This window comes from Pipistrellus hanaki (genome assembly GCF_964339955.1).
Source record: "Pipistrellus hanaki genome assembly, chromosome: 1".
Classification (NCBI taxonomy): domain Eukaryota; kingdom Metazoa; phylum Chordata; class Mammalia; order Chiroptera; family Vespertilionidae; genus Pipistrellus; species Pipistrellus hanaki.
The window spans coordinates 200550895-200571545 of record NC_140503.1 but is presented as its reverse complement, the minus strand read 5'-3'; the positions used below and the strand labels follow the sequence as shown (position 1 = coordinate 200571545).

Here is a 20651-nt window from a genome sequence, read left to right as displayed (position 1 = left end):
AAGACCCTGAAAACAGTACATTTTGAAGCATTAAAAAGGAACATCAAACAATTTAGAAAATGTAGGCTAATGAGGAGATGGAGGGATACTCTACTTTCAGTTTAGCCGCCAGAAGCATTTAGATACAGAAGGGGTTTCCTGAACCCAGCACTAAACTTAGAGTTACAGAAGGTAGAACCATGGAATGGATGGACTGCGATAATGTTGCTCTTTTCAGAATTTCCATGAGGGGCACAGAAATTAATGGAGCAGGAGGTGCTTCCTAAGCAGAGAAAAGACACCCACAGGCAACATTCTCACTAGCTGTCTGAGACACTCCAGGATGGATAAGACTAGGAATGAAGTAAGATCATCAGCTACCAAGGTTCTCATTTTTAGTTAAAGCTGTCAGTGCTCTTAATGGGAGAAAGTCACAGATCATGTCTCAGAAAGACTGCTCATGGCAGTAACAAGACTGGAAAATGAGGGGCTTTCTCCTAAGAACACTGCCTTTACGTGGGCTGGTATCTTACACACTTGAGTTAAAAAAGCAACTCAAACACTTTCCAAATGCCTCCATTTATCCAGGATTTTGTTGTTATTTTACACATGTTGGCACTTTTGCAGATTTTGCCTTGCTTATTCCCTGTATCAGTTTATTTTAAAAATGAGAGCAGTGAGGTTATGAGAGTTTGCCTTATCCAAGGTCATGAACAGCAGCAAAACTGGGTTTTAGGACCAGGTGTTCTGGCTCCATATTTGGATTTTTAATTTTTTTTTCTTCCCTAGGACTTCACAGAATGCATTTTCTGTGTCGGGTGATGTGATAAGTGCTTTATATTGGCAATTTATAAAATGAGAATAATAAAAATGCGTACCTACTCTTATTGTCAGGAGCAATAAAGGGGTTAACACACAGTACAGCTAAAGCCTTCAGGGCATCGCAGAGTACAAAGTGAGTGCTTTCTTTGCAAGACTAATTATTATTATTATTTCTTCACCAGCCATCTCTGCACTATTTCTATTACTATAGGCATTTGATAATGGAAGAAAGTGGAATTCAAAATGGTTAAGACACAACTGCTGTTCCTCAAATGTGACCATGAACCTGTCCTCATTCACAAAGCCAGCCTCCCATGGTCTCACAGGGCTCGGTTCTTTGACACACAGCTGCCCCCAGCCTCTCAATTAGTTCTGGTCTTCCAATCAAGACTGAGCCCAAACTAACAGAGCTGTGACATCATCCAGTCTTTGTGGAAAGACCCTCAGACTTCAGATGCTGTGGCTCAGGAACCATTGCTTATCTGACGACTGGGACCTTCAAATAATTTCCCTCTCACTTCACCTGTGCATCTCTTCATTCATTCTTCAAATGACTTGACACCGAGTATGTGTCATGCAAGATAGGCAAGGAGTGTGGGGGTTCCCTACCATGAAGAGGCTCAGAGCCCAGAAGGGGAGGTAAGGAAGGAATGCCCATAAATCACCAAATCCAGAAAGAATACGAGTGTCCATGAGGAAGTGTGTTTAAGGTGCAGTGGGAGCTCAGAGTAGTGAGAGTATCAGGGAAGTAGGAGGGCTGAGGTCCATCAGAAATGCGACACAGAGTCTGTGTTTGGCCATGAGTAGTGGTGCAATCATTTATTCAATGAATCTATACATATGTAGTAAGTGTCTACTATATGTTAAAATATGAGACCCCTCAATCCCATCTAATTCAATGGGCTTCACCTTGAAAATATCAGCTCTCTGCCTAATTCTCACTAACGATCATCTGAACTTCCTGGTTTCACTCTCACACACACAGTCTGTTTTGTTTGTTTGTTTGTTTGTTTTTGTGTTTGTTTGTTTTTTGCCCACCATTAGTCTTTATATTGATCTCCAATTCATTTATATTAATCTTTATAGATGAAAGAGTGCATTTTTCATATAATTTTCCTGCTTCTAGGTTTCCAGTAGTAGTCTATTCCTTTGGGGATAACATTAAAACACTTCACCAAGTATTGGCCTTTCTTTGATCTTAACTGAAATCAATTTCATCCTCTAACTCCCCTCTCCCCCCGCCCCCAAAATGCCCTTCAAAATCACAGTTCTCTCATAACATGGTCTTTTAGTTCTTTGAATAAACCAAGATTATTATCCTGCCTATGTGCTTCTTGATTCTTCCATGTGGAAGGCTCTTTCCCTCAAGGCTGTTTCCTATGTCTGGCTTACTCTCCTCACTCATGTCCAGGCTCAAATGCTGTCCTCAGAGAGGGCTTCCTTGGTCACCCATGCAGAAATATTCTGTCTCCTATCACCATTGCCCATAAATCTATCAAATTGCTGTTTTATTCTCTTCATAAGACACACTTCTCTCCCTGAACCTATTTTTCTTTATATGTTTGTTATTGCATTCACTTGCTATTCTTTTCTCTTGCATATAATGCTCTGTAAGGCCCATTATGAATTTTATTTGTTATATAATCTCAACATCTAGAAGAGTGCTGGGCAATTAGAGACTTTTAATAACTATTTGTTGAATGAATGAATGAATGAATGAATGAATAAACAGCATATGACAAGGTTCTTTTCTTGTGCAGGGATTTAAAATTACATGAATTGGCCCAGCAATGATCATAACCAGAGATTACTAAGTAACTTCAACTTCTAGTACAGTGGGCTCAAGAGAGAAATCATCAGACTGGGAATTGGAGGGAGGACAGATAATGAAGAGGCACAGGTATCTATAAGAGAGCTGAATATAGAGGACCTAATCCATGTTTCTGGGCAGTGGAGTGACATGATCATAGCAATTATCCTGCTTGCTTCCTCTGGTAATAATAGGAGCAAAAGTACAATGAAAGAAAAAGGAAAGAGACCAGAGACAAGAAGACCAGTGAGTAGGCTGCTAGAGTTTTAGCCAGAGGTCCTGTCAAATGGGCAGAAAGGGCTGGGCACAGACAGTGGTAAAGATTCAGAGGTAAACCTGGCAGGAGAGTGTAAAGCCGAGACCAAGGATAGGAGGCATCCAAGGTGAGCTGACTGTGAAACCTGAGGCTTGATCTGTCAACATTTTACTGTCTCTGACTAGTGAAAAAATAAAAAAGGTGGTAGGACTGTATTGAAAGAGTGAAAGGATAACTAATGACTTTGATGAAAGAACTGAATAATCAAGGAAGGGCCAGGAAGAAAGCTACTCTGAGTGGCACACATAGTAGTGTGCAGACCTCTGCTTGAGAGGGCTACCCTTAAGGTGGCTCATCTCTAGGCACTTTTAACCATGCCATCTATCTATCTGCAAAGTTCAAACTTCAAAAAATGCATTACAGCTTGGCCAGTCCACCTTGAGTTAAGCAAATACCTCTGTTATACCCACCAATTATAGCCATGAGGCAGGTCACATAAAGAGCTTTGGAGAGTCACTTAATGGCCTGTGGTCCTTTTAGGAGAAAGGAAACTCTTGAGGGTCCAGACAGCCACTCCATGACAGCCCTGGATGAAATTGGAAGTAGGAACATGCAGGGAGGTGCAGGTAACTGAACTTTTTGTAGAGTTGTGTTTGAGTAACACAAGCAGGGAATGCACATAGATGCTTAGTTCATGACTTAGACATTATAAAGTTAAACCTTAGCTGAGAGGCCAGAGCTAGATATACAAATGGATTTATCTATAGATAAAGGTGATAGTTGAAGTGATGAAGTTAGTGAAATATTCAGGGAAGAGAATATTCAGAGAGAGAAACAGTGCGAGGAATTCTAGGAGCAAGAGGAGCTAAGTGTGCCAGAGCAAGTGTGATGAGAGATCTAAGGAGACCTTGGGGTGAATTAAGAGAAAAAAGAGCTGCAAGAAGAGGATTACCATTGTGTTAAATGTAGAAAGCTAGTAATTCTCCAAATTAACCCTAGCTCAAATTAGTCTGGGGATATTGAAAGTACACATGTGTGCATATGTGTGTGTATTGTAGTGGTGAAAGGGGAAAGATAATGCTTGAAGGGGTTTTCAACTGTGATTCTATGTTTTTCCATTCAATCCAAGACAAATCTACAAATATCACTGAGTGTCCAGTATGTGCCCCAAATTGGGGCACATATGTACAGGTGAGCTAGCTCCTGCTCTCTTGGAGCCTACAGTACAATGGAGAATGCAGAGAAGTAAGCAAGCAGTTATTAATTATTTCAGTGAAACCAATGCTGGTTTTCAGCCTGTGGGCTCATTAGATGGATGGATATTTAACTCATCCTTAAATCTGTACAGGTTTTCTAGAAAAAAAATGATCATCCGAGCTGAGAACTTAGGGATGAGCAGAGTGATACAAAGATGGGGAGAATATATTGTGGGAAGAGAGAACAGTAAGTTCAACATCTGAAACATGGCCAAGAGCTCAGGGCCCTGAGGAGAAAGGGGCAGGAACAGCACAGAGTGAATGGACTGAACAGCCAAAACTTGTGTTTCAAGATATGAGGCATTTAAGGTAAGTAGGACACAGATGATGCAGGCTCTTCAAATGTACTACAGGAGTTTGTTTAACCTTGAGAGGACTGGGGAACCTGGAAGGATGCAAATAGCACCACAAGGACATCAAATGTGTTCTTTAGAAAGATCACTGTTATTACTGTGTAGAAAACTGGGAGGTGAGTGTGGCTGAACTACAGGGAAAGAGAAAAGTTGAGAGGCTGTTCCAGAAATCCAAGTGAGAGAGAAATTAGAAATGTGGCCTAATAGCTAAAGATATTTGGAAGGAAGTGAGAGATACAGAGGTAATGGAATCTCCAGATACTTGGAATTGATTAACATGAAAGCTAGAGAGGGTAAGAACCCTGGGTGAGGTTCAAGCTTCTAGAAAACAAACAAATAGACAAACAAACAAAACCATTTATCCCTCTTTAGTTGAAAGTTGAGATTATTTGTGAAATTAGTTATATTATAAGAGACGAACAAATCACTGCATGTAGGTTTGTAATAAGAAGGACTAAGTTAAGTGACTGTACAGTACACTAATCAGAAACAAGGTGGGAACAAGGCAGGCATATCACAAGTTGGAATCTGCTAGAATGGGTGACTTAATCTCCCCAGAACATTCATCTCTACCTTTGGAATACCATCATGAGTAAGGAATTCAGTGAAACAGAACTGAGTATCGGTGGCATGTGAACATTTGTTTACGGCAAAGTAAAATCAATTGCTTTGGCTCAGCAGACTCTCCCCACCTCCACTTGATGCAGAATGGCAAGTTCTCCAGCGGGGACTATGCCATCTAGTCTATAATGCCAAGTGGGAGGCTCTCTCGTTACCATACAAATCATAGCAAATGCATCTGGCTCTTCCTAAGGACTAACCAGAATTTGACAGTTCTCAGCACATCACTACCACATCTCTGATCCAAGCCACTATTTATTTCTCCTTCTTAAATTCTGTCTCTTAATCCATCTCTCAGGTTCTGCCCCCGCCTTCCCATTTTCTATTCTATAGAAAATATAGCCAGAGTAAACCTTTTCAAACATTGGCCCAATCATGTAATTTCTCTGCATAAATCTGCCAGCAGCTCTCATTTTTTCCCAAAATAAAAAAGTAGAAACCCATTTATGATGGGGTATGAGTTGTGTAGAATAAGTTTCTGATCTTATCTCTCATTATTCCTTGCTTACTCACTCGCTCTAGCCTCAGCTGTCTGTCTTCTCAATGTGCCTTGATCATCCCAGGCATGCTTCTGCCACAGGGCCTTTGCACTTGTGGTTTCCTCTATCTGGATCAGTCTTTACCCTGATTCCACATGGCTCACTCCTGTGACCATGTCAGTGTTTTATTATTATGCCCTTATTGAGCCTTATCCAAAATTACCTTCTTCTATTCCTAATTCTCTTTTACCTCTTCTAAATCCCGTTTTATTCTTCTTAGCAATTACAACTATCCTATAATATATATATATATATATATATATATATATATATATATATATATATATATTTTCCTCATTTATCTTGTTTTCCCCACTTGCCTCCAATTGCTATTTGACAGGATTTTTGTCATCTTCATTCACTATCTCCAACACTAAGGTGACATGAGTGCTGTTGAAATATCTACTTAAAGCAACAAGCATTCTCATTCCTAAGCACACATGGTTTTCTCTTCAATTAACACGAATAAACATACACATTTCAATACAAAATTAAATATTTTATATTGAAATGTTACACAATGTAAATAAATACAAAAAATTCTGTCCTCTAGGAGAAAGCACTATAAAATTGTTTCATAAATTGCTTATGAGGAAATTAAAAATGTCACAAGGAATTAAAGCTCAAAAACAGTGTGAGTGATTAAAACAAAGGTAATTAGTTTGTATTTCAAGGTAGGTGAGTCCTTATATAAAGAGCTCTTAACTTTTTTTTTATTCTGAGATTGATTAGGATATATAAATTTTGGGTTTGAACTGGAAGAGCAGAATTGGACAATGAGATTTTAAAAATAAATTTAAATGATTTAAATTTTTTTTTCAATTAGTTTATATTCAATATTATTTTGTATTCATTTCAGGTGCACAGCATAGTAGTTAGACAATCATATATTTTACAAAATTTCCCCCCTGATATTTCCAGCATCCAGTCGGAACAATAGATAGTTATTAAAATATTATTGACTCTAATCCCTATGCTGTACTTTACATCCTGTGACTATTTTGTAACTACCAATCTGTACTTCTCAATCCCTTCACTTTTTTTCACCAGGGAAAACCATGGTGCTGAAGTGAAGAGATTGAAGTCAGAGAATTCATGCTCCTCAATAATCAACAACAGTCATGTACTGAGTATCTACTTCATTCAAGATATGGTAGCAGCAAGTCTTCATATATTATCTCCTTGAACTGTTGTAAGACCTCTGTGTGGTGTTTATTATCAACTCTTAGCAGAAAAGGTAGCAGAGGTTTAAGGTAAAACTTTTATGCTTTGCACATAATTTGTTGGCCCTGAAATCAAACCAAATCTGCCACAACACCTCTTTCTGCAAGAAATACAGTATTTCAGAGGTTTGTTCTTTGAACCACCCCTGCCTTCTAGCCACAAGATGAAGACATTTTTCATATGAAATTATTTTACACACATTAATTTGGTTTCCAGGTAAGTACATTAAAACCTTCTGTATTCCATAATGCAGATCAAAGAGCATGATTGTTTTTATGGGAATATGAGCCAGGAGTGCTAAGCTGCCTACTTAACAAATGAATGCTGAGAACATAATTCAGTTCCTTCTTCTCAGAGGAGATAAATGGGTGGCAAGGATCAATTCCTCAATGCATTTCCTGTGTCATCTTTCCAGCTCGCATTTGGTTGTGCTGTATTTTCTCCCACCACTGAAGTACAAAAACTGCACAGAGCCAATTTCTCACCCCAGACACTGCAGATTTCAATGTACATCTGCAAGCTCCAAAGACGACTGTAAACACGCCAGCCAAAACAAACTGCAATTTTTATAAAATCAATCTGTTCCTGAGACCTAATGCTTCTTGTCTAAGAGTGCAGTAGGAAAATGCAAGAATGGAAGGATAGCTCACACTCCATTCATGAATAGTGGTGTGTTCCATGTGAAACTGGGTAGGGATAATCAAGCCTTATGGCCTCATCTTTCTCTCTTTGTCACTTCCTGAGAGTAGGATATATAAGAAAGCCAAGAATTGCTCCTAGCCAATTCAGAACAGAGCTGTGCATCGCAAGGCTACTCAAAGCACAGCTTCAGCATTACCTGGGAGAGAATTTAAAAAGCCAATCCTTGGGCATACCTCAGATGTGCTAAATCAGAATCTCTGGGGTGGGGTGCAGTGATCTGTGCTGTATCTGGGTGACTGTGATGCAAGCTAAAGTTTGAAAAGCACAAACTATGGGGTAGGGATTAAACTTTGACCTAGAGAATGGGGTTGAAGTCTCTGTAGTATCATTTGCTAGAGAATTATATTTAGATAAATCTTTTAACCTCTCTGGATTTTGTGTCCCTTATGTGTAAAAAAATTGCATTATCCTGAGTTGCTTCTGAACCTAACATTAGAGCATTCTGTGGTTAGTTGATGCTGATATAAATGTCCCACATATAATGAAATATTTAAGTATCATTACCTGACTGACCACTGTCTCTTAGTATGATGGTGATGATGATGATAATGATAATGTGATGATAACTGAGCACTTTCTCACTTTTCGGGAGTTTGACATGTGATTGGACTATTGCTGTTCTCTAGTAGTAATTATTCTGAATTTAGCAGTGAGGAAAACTAGACAGGTTATGTAACTTATTCAATATCATACACAAAATAGGTTTTGAATTTGAATCCAGATTTGACTTCAAAAATCCATGCTTCCTCCCCTCTACTAAGGTCTGTCTTCCCAGACCTTGTGTCTTTCATCAAGGGAAGGAAAAACTAAAACTAAAACAAAACAAACACCCCTGCTGTCCACAGGTGTGGCTAGGCTGACCCAAGGTTTGATTCTCTTAAGTATGTAAAGCAGTTACTTTAAACACATTTAACACATATATTGACTCGACTTCCTATAAAAGCCACTTTACCTTAAGAGTGATCAATAAACAAGGCTTGTAGTTGTGCTAAGTGCTGATTTATTGACAACTCTGAGCTGCTTTGTCTCTGGTGAAAAAACAATGCAGGAACTGGCAGCTGGAGAGAACTTTGGAAAGCTGCTAGCTTAAAAGAGTCATTATAGGCACAAGAAAATTTAGAACAATGGCTTGTCCAAGGTTCCATAACTGGTTAGTAGCAGGGATGGGATCATAATGTACCTTACTGCCTACTTGGGTTGGTGCTCTTGCCAATATTTTTTATTACATCAAAGTGAATATTCCTTTGTGGGAGCAGTTATGTATCCATATATATATGTTCAAGGAAAATTTATAAGAAAGATGTGGTGTAACAGTCTTCAAAGATAAGCAAGAATTATTCAAGCTAATAAAGTCAGGACAATAATTCTGGGCAGAGGCAACAGCCTAAGAGAAGATAAAGAGTTCTGGAACCAAATGCTATGTTTGGGGGACTATCAGAAAATTAGTACTAAAAAGCAAATAGTGTAGCCCTGGCCAGTGTGGTTCAGTTGGTTGCGTGTCGTTCCATCCTGTGCATTGAGGGTTTGTGGGTTTAATTCCTGGTCAGGGCACCTGCTTGGATTGAGGGCTTGATTCCTGGTGGGGGCATGCAGGAGGCAGCCAATTGATGTTCTGCTCGCACATTGATGTTTCCCTTTCTCTCTCCCTATCCCTTCCTCTCTCCCTAAAAATAAAAAACAAACAAACATTTTTTAAAAAAAGTCAAAAGTGCAACCCAGGAAGCAGTTGGAAATAGAGTAGCCAGTACATGGAGGGCTGAATATGTAATTCCAAAGCATTCGAAATCCATAAAGAGCTGTAATGAATTTAGGCAAGAGGATGGCATGGTCAAATTTTCCCCTGGTTACAGTGTGGCGTATGAAACATCAATTGAAGGGATGGGAAAAAGGGAGGTAGGGGAATCCAAGCCTAAATATAGTGAGGCAAATTATACTTAGAATATTCCTGACAAAAGAAGGTAAAGCCTGTTCTAGGTTAATTTTACAAGCAATAAAAGTATAGAGGGGAGAGTGAAATATTTTTGAGAGGTCAAATGACCAGCATTTAGTGTTTGATTGAATAAGAAAGGTATAAATGAAACTTCCCAATGTCTAGCTCAGATAACTGATGGATAGTGATGAATCAGGGAGAATGAGGAATGCATCTGGCCATGTGGAAATAGTAAACCTAGTATTGAGGTCACTGCAGGATTGGATCATCACTGTGGAAATATCCTGGAGAGATAGTCAACACCTTTGGCCTATAGCCCAAAACATTGTAATGTATAATAGGAGGCTGCCCAAGGAAAGAGGGTAGCAGGGTCAAGCTGAGAGTCCAGGAGAACAAAGAAGAGGAAGAACCTCAACAATTGTTATGAAGAGAAAATAGAGAAGTTGGAAGGAGAGAGGGAAAGTCTTCAGCCAAAAAAAAAAAAAAGTGAGTGATAATTAGTTGTAAATGCATAGAATCCCACTGAAGTAAAAACTAACTTCATTTTTGCATTGTAGGTGTAATTGGCTTGGAAGGGGAGGCAGTATACATGGGAATCTCAAATATAGAAGTGAGAACAAGAGTATTCTTACTTTAAGGGTTTAAAACATGTTAAAGAAGAGAGGGAACATGGGAATGGAGTAATTTAAGCATAAAACTTAAACATAGTGAAAAGCCAACAGAGAAAAATAAGTTAAAGTAGAGAGAGATGGACCAATTAATGACATATCTCTAGAAATAAAGCGATCAACATGATGTTATTGGTTCTGGCTTAGAAAAATCTTGTTTACTGATGTAAATAACAAAGGGATAGACCTTTTCTTATTCAATATGTTATGTTTGTGGGAGTTGATTCTATCAATATATCACAGCTATAGGTTCTTTGTAAAACACCAGAGGCTACCAGATTAAAATGTGAGCTGCAGATCAGAAGTCCAGAAAGACTTAATGAGTTTCCTCTGACACCCTCTGGTCTCATGGAGTTCCTCATTCATGTACAGGGACAGAGAAGCCACATGTTTTCTGTGATTGCCAAGCTCTCTGGCCATACAGGTATGGCAGATAAAACTAACCAATAATCCTTGGGCACTTTCCACTTATTCCAAAACAAACATTATACACACACACACACACACACACACACACACACACACATCCATATATACACATATATGTGTGTGTGTATATATGTATATATGTATATATGTATGTATGTATTATATAAATATAATATTTTTCAATATATAACTAGTCTAAGAGCTCAGACCAAATGGGCTCCCAAATTATGCTGAACAATGGGACAAGTTTGATGAATTTCAGTATGAATATGGTTTGGCAGAATTTCATTTGAAAATGGAGTGATCAAATTTGAGGGAGCGGGTATCCAGCATTCTTATGTGGTTTGAATATAGAGTGACTTGGACTCAGTGAAAGAAAGAGAACAGATCCTTGCTAGGTGCTCAGATACCTTCTTATTTAATCACAGCAGCCAACCTGTCAGGGAAATATTATCCAATTATTGTGAATAATTATTGTCAATTAGTGTGATTCTAAAACACACTATTTCCCCTGACAATTTAATTTTTTTTTGGAATTTGCATTCAACTTTTGATTAATCTGCTCATTTAATAGAATTTTCCCTCCTTAAAAGTGGATATATCAAGAGGATAGCAATAAAGAGAGTTGGAATGGAGGAAATTAGGGAATAAAAAGGTTATGTATGTATCTTGCTCAGGGATACAAACTGGAGTTAATAGAGCCAAGATTTAAGACCAGGTCCCTCTGATTTGATAGCTGGGCAAGAAATATTTGTTTACCATCTCCTATGTTGATGCAGAATCAATTCTAGGTCCAGTGTATAAGAAGTAATAGGACAAGAGCATCATGTGCTCTTAAGAAGTTTGCATTCCAGTCCAGCCAGTATGGGACAGTGGTTGAGCATCAACTCATGAACCAGGAGGTCACCATTCAATTCCTGGTCACAGTTCGATCTAGGGCACATACCCAAGATGCAGGCTCAATCACCAGTGTGGGGCATGTAGAAGGAAACTGATGGATGATTTATTGATGTTTCTCTTTCTTTCCATCTCCCTTCCTTCCTCTGAAATCAATAAAAAAAAAACATTTTTTAAAAAAGAAGCTTGCATTCCAGAGGAGAGAGATGAACACTAAAATAAACAAAAAGATGAAGGAAATTTAGATGCTCTATAAATGCCAAAAAGAACATTTAATAGGGCAAGATCATAGAGACAGATTTGGGAGTTGCTTTCTGCAGGTCTTTCAGGAAGTAACCCATGAAGAAAGAGCAACTGCCAAGGCCCTAAGACAGTTAGTAGCTTGCTCTTGACCAACTTTCAGATCAGATACTCCCTATAGTGAGTCATAAGTATCTCCTTTCAAGGGCCCATAATCTAATGGTGGGAACAGATATGTCAAGAGATAAATGATAGTGGTATATCAAGAGCTATGAGGGAGATGCAGTAGTGATTCTACAGAACCATGGAAAAATGGATATGTGCTATGAACAGAATCAGTGTGCCAGGGAGGAGGTGCAATCTCCAAGGAGAAGAAGGAATTTGCCTCGAATATGGGGCAGGTTGTGGGTGAGTGTATGCTATGCCTACGAAGGATAGCATGTGAAAATTCATGGAGGTGTGAAGGAGCACAGCATATTCAGTATATTCTCTTGGGTGTGCTAAACTAGGGTCATTAATGGGGAGAAACAGAGGATAGAGCAACGAAAGGCAGCACCTGGAAGCGATTGAGCTTGGCAAGGCCTCACAACAAATTCTGTTTTTGAGGACAATGTCACAGAAAATGCTCCAAATGAATTCCCAGCAGTGACTGTCTGGCTTTCCAAACTCTCTTGATGTCTGTGGTTCTCAGCCCTGGTTGCCCATTAGAGTCATCAGAAGAATTTATAATAAACTAGAGGCCAGGTGCATGAAATTTGTGCATGGGGGTGGATGTCCCTCAGCTCAGCCTGCACCATCTCCAATCTGGGACCCCTTAAGGGATGTTGACTACCTGTTTAAGCCTGATCATACTGGGATCTCACATCCCTCTTAGAATTCAGGACTGCTGGCTACCAACCACTTGCCTTCCTGCCTGCCTGATTGCCCCTTACTGCTTCTGCCTGCCAGCCTGATCACCCCTAACTGTCTTCCCTTGCCAGTCTAGTCACTACTGTCTTCCCCTGCATTCCTGGTTGCCCCCAACTGCCCTCACCTCTTAGCCATCTTGTGGCGACCATCTTGTGTCCACATGAGGAGGCCATCTTTGACCACATGGGGGCAGCTATCTTGTGTGTTGGAGTGATGGTCAATTTGCATATTACCTCTTTATTATACCTCTTTATTATATAGGATATAAATTTAAAAACATTAAATTCTACCATGACTTGTATGGCTCAGTTAGTTGAGCATCATTCCATGCACCGAAAGATTGCTGATTTGATTCCCAGTCAGGGCACATGCCTAGGTTGCAGGCTTGATCCTGATAGAGGGCTTTAAGGAGGCAGCTGATGAATGTTTTGCTCTCACATCAATGTTTCTCCCTTCCTCTCTCTAAAAATCAATAAGTATATTAAAAAAAATAAAATAAGCCCTGGACAATTAAAATAAAAAAAGCTAGAGTTTTTCTACCACTAAAGCTGCCAATGTTGAGACTCATTCTTTACAGAAGAATCAACAGGGAAAGAGTTCTCCTGAAGGCTTAAGGACATCTTACACATGTCAGAGCCCCTCTAGGGAAGAAGCCATCCCCCAAATGACCAGGAGCTGCCAAGGAATGATCCTGGCACTGACAGTATCTCTGTTCTTCAGTTTAGCAAAAGTCATTTTGAAAGTAAAGCAAATGGAAGAAATGTAATCATTATGCAACCAGGCTCTGAAATCTAATGGAGAGACCTGAACTTCACGGTCCTCAAAGGCTCCTCAGTAATTATCTCAGATGAAAACAATGGCGCCAAAGGGAGGCCTGGATTCTGAAAGGTCCCAAGCTGCCTCCTGGCTTTGCTTTTCCATAATGACACCTGAGGCACGAGTGTTTGCTCTGTAAACCTTAGTTAAACAAAGTTAGCCTCCAAGACACCAGGGCTTTGGCAGAGAACAGTTAGTTTAATTGGAGCTCATCTGTTTTTGTTCCTAATGAGTCTCAAATTTCATAGCCTGCCCCTAGTTTGAAATAAAATGTCCCCCCCTGCCTGGGATGATTAAAAACCTGTTTAAGCCTATAATATACAGTAGTTGCCGAAATGTTTCCACCAAACAACACTGCTCAGGACTGAAGCCGGCAGGCAGGAGGGGAAAAGAGAAAAACTATTGCTCGCTGGAATTTTAAGAAAAAAAAAAATCACATCCAATTATCCATGTTATACTTGGTTAAGGAAATCACCTTAGAATTGCATGTACTTCTCCAAGTTTGCTATAGTACTTGCTCCTAGCCCCCGTCCCTTAACAACTTTTTTAGTTTTCTTGGAGTTTTCTTATTTGTAGAGTGTGATGAACCATTTTAGGGGTCCATAACATTAAGTCTTGTCAGAGTTTCTGGCTGAAATTAGGCTGTCTATCCTGAATGCCAGAGAGCTGCTCTATGTTAGAGAAATGTCTTTTCTAAAAATAAACCTCTTATTGTACTCAAAAGTACTAGTACTTGGGTCAGAATAAATGCAACTTCATCTGGTAACTATGGGCATTTTTCTCTAGGAAACTGCGAGGTGCTCATCACTAGGTGTTTCTTTAAGAGAAACATTGAAATAACCTCTGTTCTCAGACTTAAACATTCCTTTCACCCTCCTCCAAAGTTTGGGATCTGAGGAGTTCAGCTGTCTTCCTTGTATATTCTGCAAACTATCTATCTAGTGCATCAGAAAAAAAAAACATGTTCATAAATAATAAAGGAGCAGATGTTTTCTGAATCACAATAATTAAACAGAGTAAGCTAATTTGCCCATTGACCTATGGTCCTTAGCCTTTTGAAATATCAGATTAAAGGTGTGAAATTTGTTAGAAAAGGCAAACACACATGCCCTGTTACACCATAAACATATGCAGTGAGCTCCAGGATGTGTACACACAATAACTGGCTTAGTGAATGGCACATGGTTGATATTCAATAAATATTTTTTCACTGAGTGAATGCATACATGAGTGAATGAAATTTCATGGTAAGTTTGGATGGCCATGAAGGATTATTTCAATAAACTCTGTCTTCAGAGCTTCCAGCATCAATGTGAAACATTATGAAATTGAAATTCTCCCAATTTCTTCTAACTCTGGATATGTTCTTCCCTTTTCTGTGTTAAGGGTCTACCATATCTTTCCTCCCCACACAACTTATATCCAGAGAGGGCAAGCATATTTGATTAGGATTCCCTGTAGAGAATCATAATCACTTCCACCCTCTTTCATATATATATATATATATATATATATATATATATATATATATATATATATATATATAATTTCAGAGAGGAAGGGAGAGGGAGAGAGATAAAAACATCAACGATGAGAAAGACTCATTGATTGGCTGTCTCCTGCACACTCCACAACACTAGGGATAAAGTCCACAACACTAGGGATAAAGCCCACAACCGTGACCTTCTAATTCACAGGCTGTGGCTCAACACTAAGCCACCATAGGTTGATGCTTAACCACTGAGCCATACCGGCTAGGCTACTCTAGATTTTTTAAATAAAATATTTGGTTGTTCCTAAACGCCTCTGTAACACAGTTAATTACCATCTTTTGATTTCTTCCCACATATCTATTGTAATGCACTTTAACTTATCTTCTTTCTCAGAAGTCATCATCCCGTCTCTCTATTTCCAAGTCCCAAGGTCATCCATATCCTGCAAAGGCAGCTATAGAACACTGGCTCAGGTTCCTCTCTGTGGCTAATCTGGGCTGCCTGCTCTGAGCCTCTTCCGACATGTGCTCTGAAAAGATGCTTCCACACAGTCTATTTAGAGGAACATATTCTGTCCACTCCCCCATCCACGCAACTGTCCTGTGTCTAAGCCATTTAAAAAATCTTGTTTGCTTACATTTTAGTCTTCTGGGGCTGCCATACCAAAAACCATAGACTGGCTGGTTTAAACAACAGAAATTTATTTTTCACAGTCAGCTGAGAAGTCCAAAATCAAAGTGCTGGCTTATCTGGCTCCTAGTGAGAGCTCTCTTCCTGGCTTACAGATGGCTAAATTCTCATTTTATGCTCACATAGCCTTTAATCAGTAAGTTCAAGCAGAGAGAGGGAGAGTGAGCTCTTCTTCTCCTTATAAAGCCACTAATCCCACCATAAGGGCCCCACCCTCATGACCTAATCATAATTACCTCCAAAGGCACAATCTCTAAATATCATCACATTGGATTTAGGATGAAACATGTGAATTTTAGAAGGACACAAACATTCAGCCTACAACTCCTACTGACTGGGGAGAGAAGGAGTGTTCAAAGAAAAGAAAACAGGAATTCTTTTGAGAGCCTCTTGTTCACCAGATATATCTCATGCATACTTTAATAAATTCTACCACTATGGGGTAGCCATGTAGACAGACTCCTATTTTAGAATGAGGGCTAAGAGGGTCAGAGAGGTTAAGTCACTTTTGCATTGTCATATAGTTAGGAAACAGTGATCTAGGGACCCTCACCTACGTCTCACTGCACTATCCTCTCATGGATGCAAACACTGGCTAGAGGATTGAATGTGTTAGTCTTACTGATGGGGACCTTTAAATAATACCAACATCTAGACCCTGCCTCCATTATAAGGATTCATCCAGCTCTTATTTATGGGGCCTCAGAGGTGGTCAGGAGCTTCATAATGAAGCTGAACATCTCTTTTCCAGCCACTGGCTGCCAGAAACTCATTGAAGTGGATGATGAACGTGAACTTGGTACCTTTTATGTGAAGTGTATGGCCACAGAAGTTGCTGCTGAAGCTCTGGTTGAAGAAGGAAGGGTTACATGGTATGAATCAGAGATGGCAATGACACACATGGGTTTCCCCATAAAGCAGGATGTCTTCACCCAGAGCCTTGTACACATGCTACTGAGTAAGGGACGTTCTTGTTATAGACCAAGGAGGACTGGAGAAACAAAGTGCAAATCTGTTTGGGGTTGCATTGTAAATGCCAATTTTAGTATTCTCAACTTGGTCATTATAAAAAAAAAATGGGGGGAGCAAGATATTACTAGTCTCAATGATTCTACTGTGCTTCATCACCTGGGGCCCGAAAGATCCAGCAGAATCCACAAACTTCTCTAGAGAAATGATGTCTGCTAATATAGTGTGGAAAGTCTCCTCAATATAGAGGGTAAGAAACCTCAGATTCAGCATCTTGTCTTATTACTTCACCTGTTGCTTGGAAGAAGTAATGTGCTAAGAAAAATAAGGAAGGTGCTGCAGAATCTGCTAAAGTTTTTGGCTGAGAGAATGAAGGAGGCCACATGAAACACTCTAGGTACAGTTGCCAAAAATCTCATAGACTTTCCTCTCTGAGAGTTTCTGCCTCTAAGGATTCATCTGGACTGGGGAAAAAGCTACCTCCACAGACAGGGGATTCTGACTTGTAACCTCTTTGGAAACCACTGCATCTACTCACTTCCTTCCTAAGATTAATGAATACTGAGGTTGCCTTTCAAGTGACAATGATCTCTGATGTGCTAAAACAGAAAAACATCATTTCAAGGCTCATCCCTGGCTTCTTAGAAGTAACAAGCATATACCAACTGTCAACTTTGTCTGAGAGGGGTAATTATATTCACATACCTACTGCTTCTTAGGCATTGATATGTCACTTATTAAGGACAAAAGGTTGTGAAGATAATAGAAGGTCTTGAAGACATAGAAGACACACACACAGACATCACTCCCAACAGCCACAAAAAAGCACCAGGCATTTTCTTTGATTCCTTCTGACAGGAATATGTCCACATTTTTTTTTCCCTTCCCCTACTCACTAAAATAATATTAGATGTTACTATACAGTTATGGATTTTGATTTTAAGATTAAAATAACAAAGGGACAAAAAAGAAACTTTTGGAAGTGATGAATATATTTATTACTTAGATTGTGATGATGGCAATATAAGTGTATTCAAAGGTCCAAATTTACGAGATTATATACATTAATTATGTGCCGTTTTTTAAATACCAGTTACATCTCCCTAGGCTGGAAATATTCGAAAACTAGCATTTGAACATCTAAATGAAATGTGGGGCCTTCCCAAGAAGCACTCTGGGGAGCTGGCACTGAGTTTAATGGTGCTACTGAAGCGCCAGTGCTTGTTGAATTCCCCAGGCAAAATGCCTGCAGAGTTTGTGAGACATTCTTTTGAATGTCTTCTGGAAAAATCCCTGACCTTTACATGATGGATTTGAGTTTTGGAAATAACAAAATTGTATTTGGAGACAGTCAAGTCACGTGAACAAAACTAATAATGCCTTCACTACAGTCTTTCAAAACTTGTTTCAAGTTCAGTTACAATATAGAATTTTCCAACTGATTTTTAGCAATAAAACCATAGTATATTAAGGTCATAGATTAAGGTGAAAATTTTTTAGGATGAGATACATTTGAAAAATGTAAGTTATCATTTTTTTCAAGGTTGTCTTTCTTGTGCATTTAGGTTTTTGTTTGAAATGAGATCAATTTTAGTTGATATTAGGTAATTTCATGCTACTAGGTCAAGAATTGATGAAATAAAATAGTTTCTTTTTCTTTTTTCATTAACATTTTTTTCCAGTTATGGTTGATAGTCAATATTATACTAGGTTCAGGTGTACAGCACAGTGGTTAGATATTTATATAATTTACAAAGTGAACACCTCAATAAGTCTTGCATTCACCGGATACCACATAAAGTTATTACAATATTATTGACTATATCCATCTATAATTTACATCCCTCTCACTATTTTGTAACTGCCAATTTGTAATTCCTAATTCCTTTACATTTTCTACCTGCTCTTATCTGACAACCATCAGTCTGTTCTCTATGAGTCTGTTTCTGTTTTGCTTTTTAAATTTATTTTGTTTTATAGATTCCACATAAAAGTGAAATCATATGGTTTTTGTCTTTTTCTGTTTGAGTTATTTCACTTAGCATAATACCCTCTAGGTTCATTTATGTTGTTACAAGTTGTAAAATATCATTATGTTTTATGGCCAAGTAGTATTCCATTGTATGTATGTATCAGTCTTCTTTATCCATTTGTCTTTATTGGAACATTTAACCCATTTACTTTTAAAGTAATTATTGATAGGTATGCACTTATTGCTATTTTATTGTTTTCTGATTTTTTTGTAGTTCTTCTCTGTTCCTTTCTTATTCTCTTGCTTTATGATTATTTTTGTAATTCTCTGCTTCTTTCTTATTCTCTTGCTTTCTTATATATTGCTGACTTTCTGTAGTGTCGTGTTTGGATTCCTTTCACTTTATTTCTTGTATAGCTCTCATATTTTTGGTTTTGGTTACCATGTGCTTCATATATACAAAGCTATGCTTATAGCAGTGTATTTTAAATTGATGCTTGTTTAAGTTCAAACATTCTAAAATACCTACCATTTTTACTCATCCCTTCCAGGTTTATGTTTTTGTCTTTTTCTTTTACTTCTTTTGCGAGTATGTGGATCCCTTAATTTACTATTGTAAACATGATCTTCTTTTGACTTTTAACATTTATGCTAACTTAAATGTTGGTTTGACTCACTGCTTTTATTATGTGTTTGCCTTTGTCAGTGAGAATTATTTTCTTTGTGATATTTTCTTATTCATATTTTTTATTTTTCTTCTTAAAGAGGTTTCTTTAACAGTGTTGTAATACTGGAAACCAAACAGTTTCAAAGGTTACTTTAGGTTGCATTGTCCTGTTCCAAGATTTACCTTTTTAAAAACATAATGTGCACATATGCCTCATTTATTCTACTAAATGTCTCCAGATACTGTAGCAATAAGATAAACATAGTAAGGAAATAATTGGGCAAAATATAAATAATAATATTGGTAATAATTAGGGGAAGCAAGAGAGAAGTAAAATGCATTCACTTAAAAATAACCTGAAAATAATCGGCATGTTTGCCTTTTTGTGAAAGTCACTAGGCCAGCATCATGATCCGTCCTCATTAACATTACAAGTGCTGCTTCTACCATATTCACTTCCTGGTTGCATTATAGACCTGTTTGCATTTTGTGTGACTGATGAATTTAAGATTTCATACAATCTTGGTTCCTGAAACATCCTCTCATCACTGAGTCACAACCTGCCATTATTCTGAAAATCTTGTAAGGGTCTGAGATACTTGGACATGGTTAATATTTCTCTTAGCGCTTTTTCATCTTCTTGTGTGTGGTATTATTTACAGCCAACTTTGGAAAAACAAAGCAACAACTTTGCATACTTACATTGCACCTGCTTCTGCATTGACTGTGATTTAGAATTATAGAAAATGTTCACAGTAACCACATCTCTGGGCATGAATGTGCTTACTGAATAATTTATTTCTTAGTTTCCAACTAGAAAAACACATTTATAATGAAATTCTCTCTCACTTTGTCTCCATGTCAACAAGAATTAAATCTCTTTGATATTGGCTGTACAGGCGAATCTCCCAACTTTGACCTCAATGAAGCATAACCAATCCCATTAAAATCCTATTCCCAGAGTGCCTTTGAAAAAGTTCCTTGCTGTCACACTATTCCTAGATTCAACAGATATCTTTTGGGATGTACTTAATGCTCGTGTTTATTTCTTTCAGAATCTAATTTCATCACTTAGCTTCTGTGGCATAATTGAGACAGGCTGTATGAATTATCTCCTAACTAGTAAATTATTTAAAAAAGGACCCAAACTAGTTTCAAAATACTTTTGATGTTAGGAGTGTTTCAGACTGAAGGAGGGAAAAATGATAATCAAACAGATCCATGATAAGAATGTAATAAGTTAATCTGTCCAGGAAGTAACTGGCACAATTGAATGGGGGAGGGAGGAGGAGTTGTAGAAACAATATGTTTTTACAATATTTTAACATTTCAATAGGACATGGGCTCACTGAGGGCAAAGATCAAGCCTTGTTGCTTTTGGTGTGCCTAGCACCAAGTATTCTGGAATA

General features: G+C 38.4%; 1 protein-coding gene and 1 pseudogene across 5 annotated transcripts in view; one reads left to right on the top strand and one right to left on the bottom strand.

Moving 5' to 3' along the window:
* Positions 1-20651, bottom strand: part of KCNIP4 (potassium voltage-gated channel interacting protein 4) — an 899162-nt gene that overhangs the window by 168859 nt on the left and 709652 nt on the right. The gene's annotated exons all lie outside the window — the stretch shown is intronic.
* Positions 16361-16990, top strand: LOC311612724 (small ribosomal subunit protein eS6-like; annotated as a pseudogene). The gene has a single exon. The product of its transcript is annotated as a small ribosomal subunit protein eS6-like (transcript).